Source organism: Thunnus albacares, chromosome 18, assembly GCF_914725855.1.
Source record: "Thunnus albacares chromosome 18, fThuAlb1.1, whole genome shotgun sequence".
NCBI classification, from domain to species: Eukaryota; Metazoa; Chordata; class Actinopteri; order Scombriformes; family Scombridae; genus Thunnus; species Thunnus albacares.
The window spans coordinates 6684225-6701729 of record NC_058123.1 but is presented as its reverse complement, the minus strand read 5'-3'; positions in this window follow the sequence as shown (position 1 = coordinate 6701729).

The window sequence follows — 17505 nt, the reverse complement described above, 5'->3', positions numbered from 1 at the left end:
AGATATAAAGGACTCATTCTAAGATAAAAAAACACAATGATTCTTATTTTCAGTTGATTATACACTAATGAAAACATACTTATGAATATTATATTTACATCTCTGCCAAGTCTGTTCCGCTAGACGCCACTAAATTCTACACACTGCACCTTTAATGTGGGATCGACTCAGAATAAACTACAGTGCCTGTGCTCATCATGAATGAACGCGTCACATGTGGCTCAGGAATTAAATAAAATAGTCTAATATAAATATAATCTAATATAGAATCTAATATAGAAAATAATCTAATATGGAATAAAACAGGAGAATAAAAGCTAAAACTTTAAGTCCCACTATTTAGCATTTATATTCAATATGTACATACTTTATAGATGATTTATAACATATATAATGTTATAATGTAGTTGTTAGTAGAGATAAGTGTTTATTTATGTTTTTGTCAACACCTATGACTCCTCCTGTGGAATCCCATCAACAGATAACGAATGACAATGAATGAAAACACAGTTGTAAAAATATGAAATATGTCTTCATAGGAGAAGTTATAATTGTATAGTTGTAAAATAATACACATTAATAAACACTTAAAAATGACCTTATATCTGCTTATAACTACATTATAGTGTGTTATAAACCTTTATTAAATTTTATATAGTGATTATAAATGCTAAATTTGGGGACTTAAAGTAGTGAATAAAAAGACAGATCACAGAAAGATATGAACAAATAGTCCCAAATTTAATCTAATGAAAGACAGCTGCAAACAGGAAAGTTTAAAGATTTAAAAGAGATGAGAGTTGGAGCAGACCTCAAGTTTTCTGGGAGTTTTTTACTGCTTCTATTGCTTCCTCATGTTTAGTTTTGACCCTGGAAACAGATTAGAAGTATATTTGGGCTCTAAACCTGTACTGCTTACCTTCTCAGAGCTTCTTATGTTGTATGTAATGTTGCATGTGCATTATATGGACAAAATGTAATCAAATTTGTTAAGTTTATTCATGTGAGTGTTGGCTCCAGAAAGCACGGGAATCCCAACAAGCAAACCAAACAAACGAGACAGTTGCAGAAAGACGTCTCCTCGTCATTCCCTAAATTCACACTTTTAAAGCCCAGTTTGATCTCTTCCTCACGTCGTTTCCACTCTCTCTCCCCCCCTCATTGTCATCTTAGAGCTCCCTCTAACTAAGCAGCACCCAGACACGTCCCTATTAGAGACTGTTGGCCTCTAACCCGCTAATCAGAAAACTCATTTTTCCCCTCTATCCATGAACTCCCTGCAGCCCACAAGCACACATACACATTAGGCTTCCTCACTTCTATGTTTACACACTCACACACATACTCACACAGTCTTCCTGTAAGAGGCGGGGCCTGTACAGTAGGAAGAAGACCCTCCTCGCTCCCTCTCTCCCTCCCTCCCTCCCTCCCTCCCCCCCTCCTCCTCAGTGGAGAGGAGAGAGTGTAGGGAGGGCAGGAGCAGCCAGCTGGGTTGTAGGAGTAATAAAGAAGGAGAATCAATAGGGCATGCAATGGAGCCAAGGTGCTGCCATTCATCACGCCGCCTCCCTGACTCCCATCATTCATCATGCTCAATGAGGCAGCAAATAGGAAAATGACTATTTGTATCAAACACATCTGCACTCATCCACCAAGGTATTTTATTCCCATTAACTCTCAGAGTAAAATACGCACAGGGTTGTTGTTTTTTTCCCCTCCTTCCAGTGATTGTGTGTGTTTGAGTGTGTGTCGTCTTTGTGTTGCACGCGTCTCTCTGTTTGTAAAGAATAGTGGTGAAAAATTTCTCAGGCTAAGAACGTATTTATGGTGGAGTAGCTTCTTTTTTTTTTTTTTTTTTTTAAACCTCCTCCCTTTTTTTTTTTTTTTTTTTTTTGTGCAGGCAAACATTTTTATGATGCTCCAAATATCTCAACCACACCCACATTCCCACCCAGGTCTCACACCCGCCTCCCCATCATCCTTTATGTGATGTCATTGGCGGCAGGTTTTCATGGATGTCTTCATTTCTGCTGCTTTGCTTTTGAACACCGACTGCAAACACACACACACACACACACACACACACACATACACATGAGCAGGCCGATTCTATTTGCCTTTTGGGTTTACACTCCTGTAATAAATCTCTGCGCTTGACTCTAAGTGTGGGTTGTATTATTCCAGAGCGGCTTATTCACGCCTTTGCTCTATAAATTACCCGTGCCAGGTAAGATGGAGGTGCAGCTCAGCAGCTAAAGGCTGGATGGGATGCAAATGACGAGGACTATCATCATTATAGTGTAATACCCCATGAAATGGCAGGATCATTACAGTCTATGGCGGGATCATTATTGTCTATGAGCTTTATGAGGTTCTGGGGAAGAGAAGAGCGGCTATACGGGGGGGAAAATAGGCCCACGTACACGTGCGCTCGTACACACACACACACACACGCGCGTGCTCGTGCCTCTTCGGTGCTCTGTGATCCAGCCCCTCAACCTTTACATTAAACTAGTGCTGTTTGTTTTGAGGCTGCTCCCCCGGTGGCAACCCCATCACATCATTATGGGCCTACAGTTTTAATTGGATCTGTCAAATTGTAATTAATGTGGATGATCCTCAAAACACAAAACATAAACAACCAGATTCTCATTAAGATGAAAATAATGCAATCTGAGGTTTTAGGGGCTTGTTTTTTTTCCTCTGTCTCATATCAACAGAGAGGCTAAACAGCAGATAACAGTAAAGGATGTATCATCTCAACATACTGTCCATGTTTAACATCTGAATCTTTATCTAAACTAAGTGATACTTCACTCGTTTCATTCACAGGTGTAATAATCTACAGATTTAAAACACGGAGGAGGTAAAAACCCTCAGACATTGTTTGATATTTAGCCGGACTTGGAAATATAACATGATAGTAGAAACTGTAAAAAAAAAAGTTGTTTTTCTTGCAGCACATGTAAGGAGCTAAAATCTTCACCTGTAAGCTCGGATGAATCACTCAAAGTCACCTCAACTTTATTTATATAACATGTTACACATGACACACGTGATCCAAAGCGCTTTACAGCACACAGAGGAAAAGAAAAGACAAGAAAACACAACAGAAGCAAAGAGAAAAGTGAAAATAAAAACAGAGTGAAGATAATCAAACCTGATAGGTTCTTACCAGGCACAGGCTCGGGGCCCGTCAGGATTCAGGGGCCCCTGAGTTGCAGCCGCTGTATGAAGTTACTAACATTTCTTGTTGGGAAGAGGTTAAAAGGTCAAAAGTTGCTGCAATATTAAAAAAGTATTATTAAGTATATTAAAAGTCTTTTAATATTGCATCTCAGCTCAGTGAGTCTGATCTGATGTTTATTTTTGTTACATTTTTGTTTGTTTTTTTTCCTTCATGATGCAGCTACAGTATCCCTACATTAAAACAGTAAAGCAATTTAAATCTATTGTATAGAAAAACAGCTCTACTTAATGAAAATATTACCGTCATCACAGATTTCAACTTAACATGTTTCATATGTTAATAAGCTGAATTATCATTTACTATTTCCTTTCTATTCATACAGCCTTGTAGCTTAAATTGTACAAACGTAACAAGCTTCCAGTGCTGTAAACAACACACTGTGATCTATGGATGATGAGAGAACAAATAATGTTGTTGACAATGTTGGCAGTGACTTAATGCAGCTTCAGGCAACTTTTCTCAGAGTTTATTAGCCACAGTTGTACTTGTAATTGTAATTCTGAAAACCTTTAAGAGTCGCCAGAACAAAGGAGACTTTTTTGTGTAGGTGTTTTGATTACAGCAGGAAAATGTTACCATGGCTGCTAATATGACGCTTGACCTTTGACATCCAGTAAATGTTGCTTCATTAACAGTTGAACTGTAACTGACTTGTTTTAAAGCTGACCCGATACGGATCACAATGCTTCCCAACAAAAACATTTAAGTGGAAATCCAGTCTACTGTGCAGATGTTTACCTCTAGAAAACAGGTTTATTTAACAGTATATATAGAATTATATATAAAAATTACATTTTTTGTGAAAGATTTCAAACTAAAACATCATAACCCAGTGTCTGTGTGCTGCAGCAGAAAGCAGCCTACATGTTATGTAACTGTACTCACACAGAATTACATTAACACTGATACATAGTTTGCAAATTGTGAGAATAATTAGTCACATAATTTATTTCATGGCATAAATTTCAAATTGTGCTGTAATAATAATAATAAAAAAAAAGTCACAAACTCTGCTGTAAAAATAACTTTGTCGTTTTCAGTGGAACAGATGGACACATGATATCTGCTGAATGAGCTTGTTACTTTTAAAGATAGCAATTAACGTTTTGCCAAAAAAACTACAAACGAGCTGCACCGGATGTCACATAGAGAGACGAGGCCGCGGCCAAGTAGGCACTTGTTGGCCATTATGTTAGAAAGTAATCATGATTCGCACAATTTCTGAACAAATGAGTCCATTCATTCCATTTTCACCTATTTGTTTGTGACCCCTGCTTCCCAGACTGACTACAGTATAAATCTAAGGACTAGACTGGTGTTATTGTTACTGTCCACAAATCCCATTAAAAAAAAAAACAAAACCAGCTACTTTCTGACTTCCTGTAGGTCTCAGCTCCTTCTTCAAATCAAAAAACAGGTCATAAATATGTAGTTTAATTCCTAAAACAGAAAACTGAAGGAGGAGTAGATGTTGTACTTGTTTTTCCGCTGCTCACAGCAGCAGGACAGCAGGTACATGAGGTTTAATTTAAAATAAACTACAGTGTGTGTGTTCATGTTAAAGAAGGACTACGACTCACTTCTAATGTGTTTCTAACCGTCTTTTGGACAAAAATGCAGCTCTACGGCACAGAGGAATATGACGTAGCAGACTTTTATATAGAGTCTTTTTATGGGATTTGTTGACAATAAGAAAAAAAAATCACCAGAAATTTAAATGTGAAGACTAACAGAACGAGAAAAAAAACAACTCCAAATCAAACAGCTCTATTTATTCAGCAGAAGACACTAAACTCTAACGAAAGCAACCCACATCTGTACTTAATGTAGTTTACAAATTGGAAGGATGCCCTGAGTTACCTGATTTTTATCGGCATGTGCAGCATCGTTCAAAACTGATGTTGCAAAGAAAACACAATAAAAACAATAGATGCAGGAATAAAATCAAACGCCAGACACCAGTAAAAAATAACAGTGTTACGAAGTGCTTTACATAATGTAAATCTAAAAATTAAGACAGTAAGATGTCATGCATAAAAAAATTAGCATATGCTATTGGATAAAAACTAGTTTTAAGAATTGATTTAAAAGAAGTTAGTGAGCTCCTCAAGCAGGTCTTCCCAGAGCTTAAGAGCTTTTTTTAATCAGTCAAACAACATTTCTCACTAAACTCTCAGTCATAGCAAACATGGACCTTAAATAGCATCAGCATCTTTCAACAACATCTAACAGCATTAAATTCTCACTGGTGTCAGACTGCAAACATAAAGTTGTATAAAAATCTTTTGCATCATCTCCTTTTCGTCTCCCTTTTCCCCTCTTCTGAATCTCCTCCATTTGGCCCGGCGCCTGTGCCCCACTTTCCACCGGGGGCCCCTCGGGGAGCAGCCGGCAAAGTCACAGACTGCAGGAACAGACCTTTCAAATTCATAAAATTCATAGGATTTTTCACAAATGAATGAACACAATTTTCTACCAATTTCCTCATTATGCAAATATGCAAAATATCGCATTTAAGCCAATTAGGGTTCCACACAGTTCCAAATTTAACCGTTTAAGCCATAATTGCAGAAACTATCAAATAATTACCGCCGCTAATTGTGAATATTTGTGACAGATACAACAAATTCTCACACAAATTACATTTTATTCAAGGAGCCACTGCAACTTTTTTTTTTTTTTTTTTTTTTTGGAAGAAGTCTAATTTAACTTGCACAATAAAGCGAATTGAGTGCTTGTTATCAAATTTGAACAGTTCATAAGGCCGTAATGTGGAATGATGAGGTAAATTGGTCTGAGATCCACACAATATTTTACTGATCTTCTTCACTGGCCTTTCTATTTGTGGGAAAATGTCGCCCGCTATTACTGCAGGTGTCACAAAGTCTTTGTGGGAGTGATAGAAGCTGATAGAAGGTGATGGGCGCTCATCACCACGTCTCACTCTTCACTGAAGCTGATTTCAGAAATACCACATTTTATTTGTTCAAATGAGAGATTTAGAAACAATATAATGAAACATTGTTTGGTGATAAACCCTTTTTTCTAGCTTCTTTTTCTTTTTTTTCTCCTTTCTTTTTTCCTCTCCTTCCTATAATAAACTGCAGGGAGATCTGGGAGCTGCATTCGGGGAAGGTCATCTTTAGACATGGACATCTATTCTGCCCCTAATACTAGACACAGGCATTTATAACTGTCTTGCTGGTGACCCGTTAGCGGATTATGGATGTCCCCCTCGGGCAGTGATTTGTTTAATCCGTGGAAATGGTCCTGGTGCTATGTAAACAAGCCAAGTGCGGAATGAAGGTGGCCACCCAAGCATGGCGGGGAGGCCCTATTTGTCAGGGACCCTTCATAAAATACGGGGACGGTGCTGGAGATGTGATGTCTTCATTTTACACAGAGGGCAAAAAGCCTCAAAGACTATTCCAGCGAATTTAACCTACATGAGGAATTTTAGCTCATTGTGAGTGCTGCTGCTGCTGCTGCTGCAGAAAAAATGGATGGCATGAAAGCATTTAAGTTTATATTATATCCAGTAAAGTTAATTAGTTAACAATCACAGAGAAAATTGAATGAGTTACTATTTGTGTTTTCTAAGTAGTGACTAAAATGAGCTTATTTACCTCACTAACTTCAGTTGCTTTGCCTTTTTTTTTGTTATTTCCTGTGAAAATTTGCTTTATTTGTTTGAGTATTTTGCCAAATTTCCCATCGTCATGTTTGTTTGTCTTTTAAAGGAATAGTTTTATGTTTATTTGCTTTACTGCTGAGATTTAGAAGAGAAAATCAGTTCCCCTATTTGTCCACTCATATTTGTCTGTTAAATAGGAAGCTTTAGCCAGCAGCCGGTTAGCTTAGCTTAGCATAAAGACTGACTCCCTGAAGGTAACAAAATCCAGCTACCAACACCTCTAAAGCTCACTAATTAACACGTTACATCCCGTTTGTTTAATGTGTAAAAAAAAACAAAGTGTATCTTCAGACAGGGCCAAGCTAGCTGCTTCCTCCTCTTTATGCTAAGCTAACTAGCTGCTAGTGGTAACTTCATATTTAATGTATACACTTGGGAGTGGTATCAATCCTAATTGATCCACTTTAACCCTTAAAATAACATTCAGGTTAAATTTGACTCATTTTTACATTTGAGAGCTAAAGTGACCAAGAATATACAAAAACAACTTTCTTATTTTTGTGCAGCTGATACACATTTTTGCACACTATATTTATAAAGAAACCACCATTGAAAATTGTTGTTTCATTCTTTACATTCAATAACATCCACTGTTCTCCTGTTTCAGGTAACGTAGGGCCATAATATAATATGATTGTGAGTATTTTTTCTCTATAAAAAGTAGTGTAAAAACCAAAGAATACACTCTCTGCTCTCTGAAAGCTTCATTAAGGATAAATCACCAATTTATCAATGACTGTTGGTGGTATTTATGAATGAAAAATAGAGTTGTGTTTCAGAAATATGGTATAAATCGGTTGATATAGAGACTAATTATGCGCTGATACTGTGAAGGGCCAGAATACAAACAGTATGTCAGGGTTAACAAATGGAGGATGTGCAAGTTAATTTGTTTTTACAGCTTTTCATCACAGCCCATACACATCTGCATAAATATCATTAAATTTTATTTCAGGCATTTAGATCAAACGTACAGTGAGAATCATTATGTTATACGCTACACTGTACGTCTGGATGATTCCTGTATTACCGCAGAGGGCGTGTTTATTCCTCAAAAAACTCATTCTGCCTCCTCGTTTATACCCCCCATCACCCTTTTTTTTTTTTTTTTTTTTCTCACGTAAACACACATTCGCACATGCGGCCGCAGCGCTGCACCCTCATGGAGAATGATTCTGGGAGTGAATAGAGATGAAGGAGGGGATATTAAGTCACTCTATATAACATCCAGGACACAATGCCGCAGTGATTGATGGGGGACAAAGTGGGAACAGCAGGACGGGGATGGGAGGTGGGGAAGTGGGGAGGGAGAAGGAGGGGGGGGGTCCTTAGAGACAGCAGGGGGTGTAAATATGGGAGAGGAGAGGAAAAGAGAGGAGAGGAGAAGAGGAAAAACACTTTTTTTGGGAGGGACCAGGCGGAGTTTGGAGTCTATTTGTATGAGTAATCAGCCTCCCATCTACCACCTAACACACAGACACACACACACACACACACACACTCCTCTCTCTCTGTCAGCCGTGTTTACTCACTGATTTTCTCAACAAGACAGCCATTGACACTGGATGGATGGGGCTAATCCGACACAGAGAGGAACAGCTCTGCCGGGGTTACAGGTCTGAGATGGAGCGCCCTCGACACACTCCCCTCACCTAATCTTCCGGCAAATATTTATCACTATCAATTTGGCCTGACTCCGTGACATTAAAATACCACGTATAGATAACCTCTCGCTGGAGAATCGATCGGGGCTCCCGCCCGGCCCGTCCGGCTCCGTCTCCCTGTGTAGCAGACCAGAGGATCAGATGGAGAAGGTCACTTTAGTGGCACATCACACCTGATACCAAACAGGTCATCCGTGCTGCTGATGCGGTGCCCAGGGAGGACCAATATGCATTTTAATAGGGGTTTTGTCAGAGGGTGGTAGATACCAAAGAGGGGCCCAGGAGCCAACAAGGTCCCTGAGAGGAGGAGGGGGGGGGGGGGGGGGGGGGGGGGGACTATGAGGCCTCCTGGCAACAAAACGAGGGACTTATTTTACTAAAAAAATAATCACAGTTCACAGTTATAGACAAAAAAATCAATAATAATATAGATATAAATAAATCAACAACAGAGTATCTAGTGTGCTTTAAAGTAATACATATTTCACCATTTTACAAATCATCCATTGAGTCGGTTTTAATCTGGTCTTCTAGTATTGTATCATAACCTGAAAACAAACAAAAAAACAACTGAAAAATTAGTTAATAAAGGCAGCCAGTAAAGTTATAGGTGTGCAGTAGTCCACACTCGACATATCATGCACATTTCCAAGTGTATATTTATATTCTGGGTCTCTACTGGAATATCTTTGCATTATTTACAGTTCAAAACTCCGTATTTATCTTATAATGGACCTTTATGCAGCCCCTCAGTTCAGCCTCTGTATGAAACAGGCTGTTTTAGCTCCTGTCTCGTTAAGGCCCGCCTCCCTATGAGCTCACTCTGTTCTGATTGGTCGGCTGCCAGAACCTTCCGGTGGTTCCACAGGCTACGTAAACAAACACTAGTAATCGGATTTTGCTTCTTTTTCTCGTTCCTCAAAATATAAACTTTTCAAATACATCCGTACATGTTGTGAACATGAATCTGATCTGAAATATGTGAGCGAACAACGTGAACAACACATGGAAAAACCTTAGAGGCAACCTTAGCACAAAGGCTACGAAACGTATCTCAGTTTGTGGGAACGTGTGAATGATCTGATGTCCGTACAAGCAGGAAGTAGAGGTAACTTTGCAATAAGAACAATCAGAGCAGGCTGAAATTGGGGCTTTTGACTTTAAGGGAGCATTTTTACATACATTCACCTCAAGTTTTTTGGAACTTGTTTAACATCCAACATCATATAAATGACAGAAAATCACAAAAAGCATAATATGTTCCCTTTAAACATGTTTACCCTTTAAACTTAATTGCCCCTGATACCCACTAACCCTTAAATAAGAGCTGCTTCTTTTAAAACCCCTTAAGTAGCTTTAAGTTTGTTAAAAGCATCTCTTTCCACACTTTCAGACAGTATCAGTATACGTATATATGTATGTGTATATATGTATTCACTATGTATTTATATATACTGTATGTATGTTGTGTATCAGCTTGTTATATGATGTTTACACTGAGTGAAATATTCAAAGCCAAAGCTCCATGTTTATTTACAGCTGGACCATCCATCAACTAGAAATATTCTAGTTGTTTGTGTGGGTTTGAAAAGTGTTCGGCTGCATATTAACATGAGTTTGTAATGACAGCAGACTCTGCTTCTTAATGGGTTAAAGCAACAGTTTGACATTTTAGGCAATAAACATACTTACTTTCTTGCGGTGAGTTAGATGAGAAGATGAATAACATTCTTGTTTATAGCGAGCTTTGCTTAGCATAAAGACTGGAAACAGTAAAGAAAATCCTTGTACCAGCACTTCTGAACGTATTATATCTTGTTTGTTTAATCCACAAAAACTGAAATGTATAAATTACAGTTCGCTTTTTTATGGAGGCTTATGTGCCGGACTCTTTCTTTGCTGGGCCATGGATGAATAAAAGAGAACTGGATACAAAAAAGCCACTTCCTGCTTCCGGTTTAGCCCTCCGCTAACTTGAATGGGAATAAAATTGGCTCTTCTAGACTTTCCAAATGTTATCGTACAGAATGGATCAAACTCTGATAGTGAAATGAGTCATTTCAGGGGTGAAATAATGTTGTGATGCTCAAAAAAATGTATCCACTGTTTTACAGCCGCTCCTTTTCCCATGAATATGTGAGGGGAAAAATGCTTTTTGGTCCCCTGTTGGACCCTGAAGTTGTAATTCCACAGTTTGGCCACAATGTTAAATTGGCTTCAAAGTCCGGTGCTGTTCCCGGGGTTGCGAGCTGGGCACAGTGACTTCCGGGAGTCTCCACTCGTTGCCTGGCAACTGCTTTCAGCCAAGAAATCAAACTCTCAGCAGGATAGTAAAAAAGCATATTCCCCAAAATGTTAAACTATTTCTTTAAGGTGGAGGTGTACACCCAACATGGTCAGGTGCACATTCTTATTTTTAGTATCTTCAATAAAATCCCTTCATTTATTTGCCCTACAAGCAAGACAGTTTGTATTGTTTTCTCTTTTATTTAACTTTTTCCTCATTAGTGGTTTTCTACTTTTACTCATTGTTACCACTTATTATTTTTACAGCTACTGTGTGTTACTTTCTCCAACTATTTTTGTTTATCATTCTATTTTACTGATGGATGAATCAAGTTTGATGTTTGTATTTTTGCTTTGCTGCAAGCCAGACGCAGTAAAATAGAGACTGAAACTGAACTTTAAAAATATCATCAGCATTAAACCTTTCTAAAGATGATATCCAGGTTACTCTGGAAAGTCCACAGAACAAACTGTGAACAGATGTGATCGGAGCTATTTTCTAATGAAGAAATAGTCCCTTTAATTAAAACTGTCCTCACACAAATCTCAGAGATGGTTTGATACCATTAGAGGTAATTGAGGAAATGTGTGTGTGGGTTTTTTTTTTTTTTTGTAATTTGGTTGAACTGACCCTTTAAAGTGTGTGGCAAAAACGTTTCTGTCGTCATCACAGTCAGAGACATTATTATTTCCCCAACTTTATGACAATTCAGAGGAAATCACATAAAGCTTCAGAGAGAGGAGAGACAGAAGGTTTAGTGTGTGTGTGTGTGTGTGTGTGTGTGTGTGTGCGTGCGTGTGCGCGCCTCCTCTCCAGGCAAATCTGCACTATGAGAGTACCAGCTGATTTTCTCGCCTCCTCCTCCTCCTCCTCCTCCTCCTCCCTGCTCCTCCTCTCGCCTCTCGCTAATTGACCGACGGCGTTCATACACACATTTCTCACTAATTTCACATTTGCTATTCCAGCAGTAGCCGAGGCACGTCTCGAGGAATACATCTCGCCCTCACTACTGCAGAGTCCATCAACGATTTCCCCTCCTTCCCTCCTCACCCAGTTATAAATTAGCTGTTTTGTTTGATAATCAAATCTCTGTGATTCAGCCTTGTTCTCTCCCGAAATGGACACGCGCGCTTTTACGCACATACGCGCGCAGATGCTTTACGCTATTTCTGATGGAGAAAATTGCCAAAGTGAATTGATATCTGATTTTTTTTTTTTTAGGTATATAACTAACTCGCAAACACACACTATAAAGCTCACATGCATGCTCACGTACACAACACATACCGACAAGTGCACGCGGACACACACACACACACACACACACACACACACACACACACACACACACAGGCAACGCATTAGAAAACTCCAAAGTCATCCAGTTTGCTCTAATCATTACAATTAGTCGTGAATTATCACCGGACTCTGACAGACGTTCCTTGTAACTCTCTTTTATTTCCACCCCGCGCTAATCAGCGGCTCTCATTACAAACGCTGATTAAACTGCAAATTACCCAGCAGCGGCCCCGTCCGCGCCTACCAGTGCCTCGCTCAATATCAATTAAGTCTAGCAGCCCGTCTGTAGTCTCACGGCGCTTCCAAATGCTTGATAGTGCCACTTATTAGTTTGGAAAACTCGGAAAATACCAATAATCAACGGCCATGAAGCTGCAGGGAAAGAGCTCAGGGTTTTCCCACCACTCACATACAATCACATGAACTCTGTCCGATATAGGATTCATCTGCTGCTGCTGCTGCTGCTGCTCCCATGCAGGCCTGCGCGCGCACACACACACACACACACACACACACACACACACACACACAGAGGGAGAGGGAGGGGAAAAATATATATTGGACAAGCTCATATCTTTTGCTGTAAAGCGATTTTTAGGAAATAATTACTTGCATTAATGCATGGCAAATCTCAAATCTAATCTAATCTAATCTTTCTACCCTCTTGTGTTAACCTATTTAGTCTTGGTATAATTTAAATTAATAGCAACTCATTACCATGATTTGACATTAGAAAGAAGTCCTGGTCCTGTATGTGTCTAAAATAAGCCGCTGAGCCTTTACAGTGTCAGTCGATCTGCTCAGTGATCAGCAGGTATCTGATTTGAATTTCATGAAGTTGTTTTGATGTCTGTGTACCTTGATAAAGTTCTTCATGTCTGTTTACCTTCAACAAGCCTTGTCTGTATTTTTTTTTAAAGAAAAGAGTTGAGAAACCCTGATGTGTGTAATAAAGACAAGAGTTCTTATTTTAGAATTGAATTTGGGTTTGTATTCTCAGATATTACACAGCAGATGTGACATTTAATGAGTCTGTCTGTGTTTGCCAGGTCTTAATAATGTCATGTCTAAATGACAAATCACAAGTTCTGGTGGAGAAATAATGAAGCATTCACATAAAACAAATTATTTTTTTTTCATGTTTGAGTAAACTTGTGATATTTGCTGAGAATTATTACAATGTTTTTGTGATGTTATTTTTCATTTTTTTTTTACCTAAGTTGAGTCCTGATATTGAAAAGATGAGCCACATAAGCCAAAGACAGCAATACACCGATTCTAATGACACTTAATCCACTACAAAAAACAACTCTTGGTCATATTTGCTTTTTACATCATGTATTTTGATTTATATTTACACCAGTTTGTCAGTTTCCATCCTCTTTTTTTAAAATTATTTTTGCGCCACTCAAACTGTACATTGGATTTTTCACTCAAACTTTGTCCGTCACCGTGACTGTTACATGATACAACTTTTGAAAAGACATCAATACCATACAGTCAATTAATGCTAAGAATACTGCAAATTATATGACAGGACAGAGTGGAGAAGAAGTGTTTATCACAATATCTTTTTTTTAATGGAGAAAAGGTGTAAATTTCCTCACTCTGCCATTGAGCAGAAACTGTATTCCTTCCCTCCGACTCTGATTTGACAACTGCTCTGCTCATCAATTATAGATTTTGTTATGATCAGCTGTGATGAGCAATTAAGAACCTTTAAGTTTTAACATACTGTATATAATTAGCATTATATTGTTATGGAAAAGCTGCGTTAAAGTTGATACCATCATGTGTAGAGTAGTTGAGTAGCATAAACTTTTAATGGTATCGGCAGCCTGAGGACTCGATTGTAATAAAAATATATATTTTTGATACAAGCTGCCTTGTAAAATACTATGAAATTGATTTTTTTCTCATACATCACGCGAATCAATATCAGATGCACAAAGATTCAAATGATATTGAATGTGCTGTCTTTTTAACGCAGCTTTATAAGCCATGTCAATTGTTTAGCTTAAATGATATACTGTGTAAATAAAGAAATGGGCTTAACCTATATTCTGAGGCGTAAAAAAAAACCTTAACGTCTTCAAATATTTGTCCGTATAAAGAGTTTAATGCTCAGTGAGACTGAAAGCCAAGATAATGCAAAAAATAGTTAAATACACTGGCTTGCGAATAGATCTGTATTACTTTTAAATATATCACAGTGAACAAGATGTACATCAAACTGGCAGACTATGATTTTAGATATCTGATTTTTGATCAGATTAGTGTAGAGGAGAAAATATGTAGAACAGGATAATATCAGGGGATACCTGAGTATTTGAGTGTGTATTTTGTATCATGTTCTTTTACAGGGTGATCCAAGGTGAGCAGGCAACAAAGACAAAATGCCAACATACACTTAATCACTACCACTTTATGAAAAAAAAGAGAAAAAAAAAGAAAGAAAATTGACTCTTTATGTGAACATTTGTCAGATAAAAAGCCATGTACATAAAAGCAGTAGACTGTATGTGAACTTCAATAAATAGCTAGAAAATAATTAAAACATAAATAGCTAAAATTTTTAAAAACTAGGACTCTAATTTAGAGTTTGGAGTGTTAGAGAGAAAATAGATTTGTAATCTCTACATGGTTGGTGCAAGTGTACTGTGTATTGTTTTGTATTGAAGGTGCTTCATTGGAATTGCACAGATGAGTATTGGTAGTAACTACACAGTGAAACTATATACACACAGAGATATGTGTAGATATATAATAAACAGGTAATTATTCATATAGACTAACGGACAAGACATTGGATAATAATGATAAAAATAAACACAGATTCAGGATTATGGTTATAATTTCAACATGAAAGAGTCTATTTAACTTGGCTAAATAATAAAAACAAAACAGCTATAACATGGCTCTCTCAGCTAGACTTGATGACAGTAACTATACAGAAAACAAACATTGGGGATTTAAATTTATCCAGAGTGATGTCAATAACAAAACCAAGTTCATAAAACAGGCTAAATATAGTTATATGCTGAGGTCAGACTGAGCTCAAAACTCAGCAATTAGGAGAAATCACCGCTGGGCAGATACTGTATCACATCACAAACAAGTGAAATCAGTGGTCAGTCATTGGCTAAATGATCCTGCCAACTGTTAATAAAGGTGCGAGTACCTTGGACAGCTCCCCCGCCGCTGGCAGTCGCAGGCAGGTGCAGGACTCTAACCTTAACCCTAACCCTAATCCTAACCCCTAACCCCAACCCTGGTCAGCGCCATGGTGTGCGGTTCTGATGCTTTGAGCTGCACTAAAAAACAAAGATTGTTTAGTTTTTTTGGCTTGGTAACAATTTGGATATTCACTCATATATCACTGAGCCAACACGTATATTCAGCTACATCTGACTACAGTAAAAAGCCAGAGTTGCAATGTTTTTTTTCATGATTTCCTACAGTATGTGATTTTCATGATTATAGCTGATAACTTGTATTTAAATAGTTAACTCAATACTACATTTTATGTTTTACTGCTCATATGATGATTTAAGGGCTCCACTATTTAGTAAAATGTCTTTAATTTCTGATGATTTTTTCTGGATGAATGATTATAGGAAACTTGAGCTGTGTTTCAGGAAGGGAACCTTTTGTGAGTAATGTTATTTGTAGATTTTGGTATCGAATACAAAGTTCTTTTTTTTTTTTTACAATGTAATGTAAGAAGTTTTGTTCTTGTCTATGTTTGACAAATGTTTCACCACCGCAACTGTATTTTGGTATCTTCAAGTCCATACAGCATCTTGCCTCCATAATGTGATCTATTCCTGTTGATTCAGGGTGTTGGAATAGGACTTTACCATATGTGGGATACGTTGCTCAGATGTATCAATATTGATTAAGTGACAGACAGCTTTAGTGGGAGATGCATAGCAGCATAATTGTGCAAAAGTTCTAAAGACACAAAGATTTCCAGTAAAGAGATATCAATCTAGAAGTGTTGAGAAAAACCTAATATATGAAAATTACTTTTATAAATGTTATTCCCCCGAAATGAATGGTGTGTAAATTTAAATGTAAGTTTTCTCAATCTCAACACTTTTCCATCACTTTTAACCCGCCTGTACTTTCCTGTTTGTATTAAAACTATTGCACACCGCAATTGCTGTGACACAAATTGTCAAATCTGTACTACACAACATGCATTTTGTGACTACTATTTGTGTACCAATGGGACCACATCTATATAAGATTTATCAAAGGGCTCCTAAATTACCAAAGACAGCACAGAGGTCATAGTTTCAAGTTTACCTGCTGAGAAAAAGGAGCTTACCACTGCTGTCTGTAGATTTTATATTAAATTCTTAATTTATACTCTTCTATTTCACCTTTCACTACATGAGGGTATGCAATTACAGTATATCTTCTCATTTCATGCAAATTTAGCGGGCAAGCATCACTTTTATAAATCTGGGAGACTGCTATCAAATTAATATAATGAATCTATTAACCTAAAGTTACAAAAATATACAAGGATAGCACTAATTAATGCTAATTGTTTCATGTTTTGTTAAGACAGTCTGCTATGGAGAGAATAAACTGCCAGTGTTGTCTGTAGTTAACACTATGTTAACATCTTAATTGGGCTAATTGTTTTAGTCTCCCATTTAAGTTTTCAGGGCACAGAGAGGTTGGGCAATCACATTATTGTTTTATTATACAAGTAGACAGTTGATTATAAAACAAATATTAAAGGAAAACATGAAGTTGTGGGAGTGTGGCTCAACTTGCGTGTCATAAATTGTTGTCCAGTGGTCGTAACATTAATTCTCCATGTGTTTTGTCCTCCTCTGATTGCCAAATCTGCTGCTCTGTGATAACATGTGACTTATTTATATCTTTATACTTTATTTTTTCTCCATAAATGAAGTTACAAGGCACTTGTGATTAAACGCAGTGGTAAATAACTAAGTACATTTACTCAAGTACTGTACTTAAACATAATTTACTTGTACTTTACTTAAAGTAAAGGGTCTGAATACTTCTTCCACCACCACTACTACTACTACTACTACTACTACTACTGATAATAATAATAATAGCACCTTTCATACATAAAATGCAGCTCAAAGTGCTTAAAGGAGAAAATAAAATCAAAGATACAGGTATTAAAAAGAAGACATGAAGGGAAATTCTATAAATAAAAAAGAGCAATAAAACAATAAAAAAGCACAAAACGGATATAAAGGTACAAAAGAGGTATCAAATGAAAATGATAATGTTAAAAAAAATTAAAAACAAGTGTAGCTTT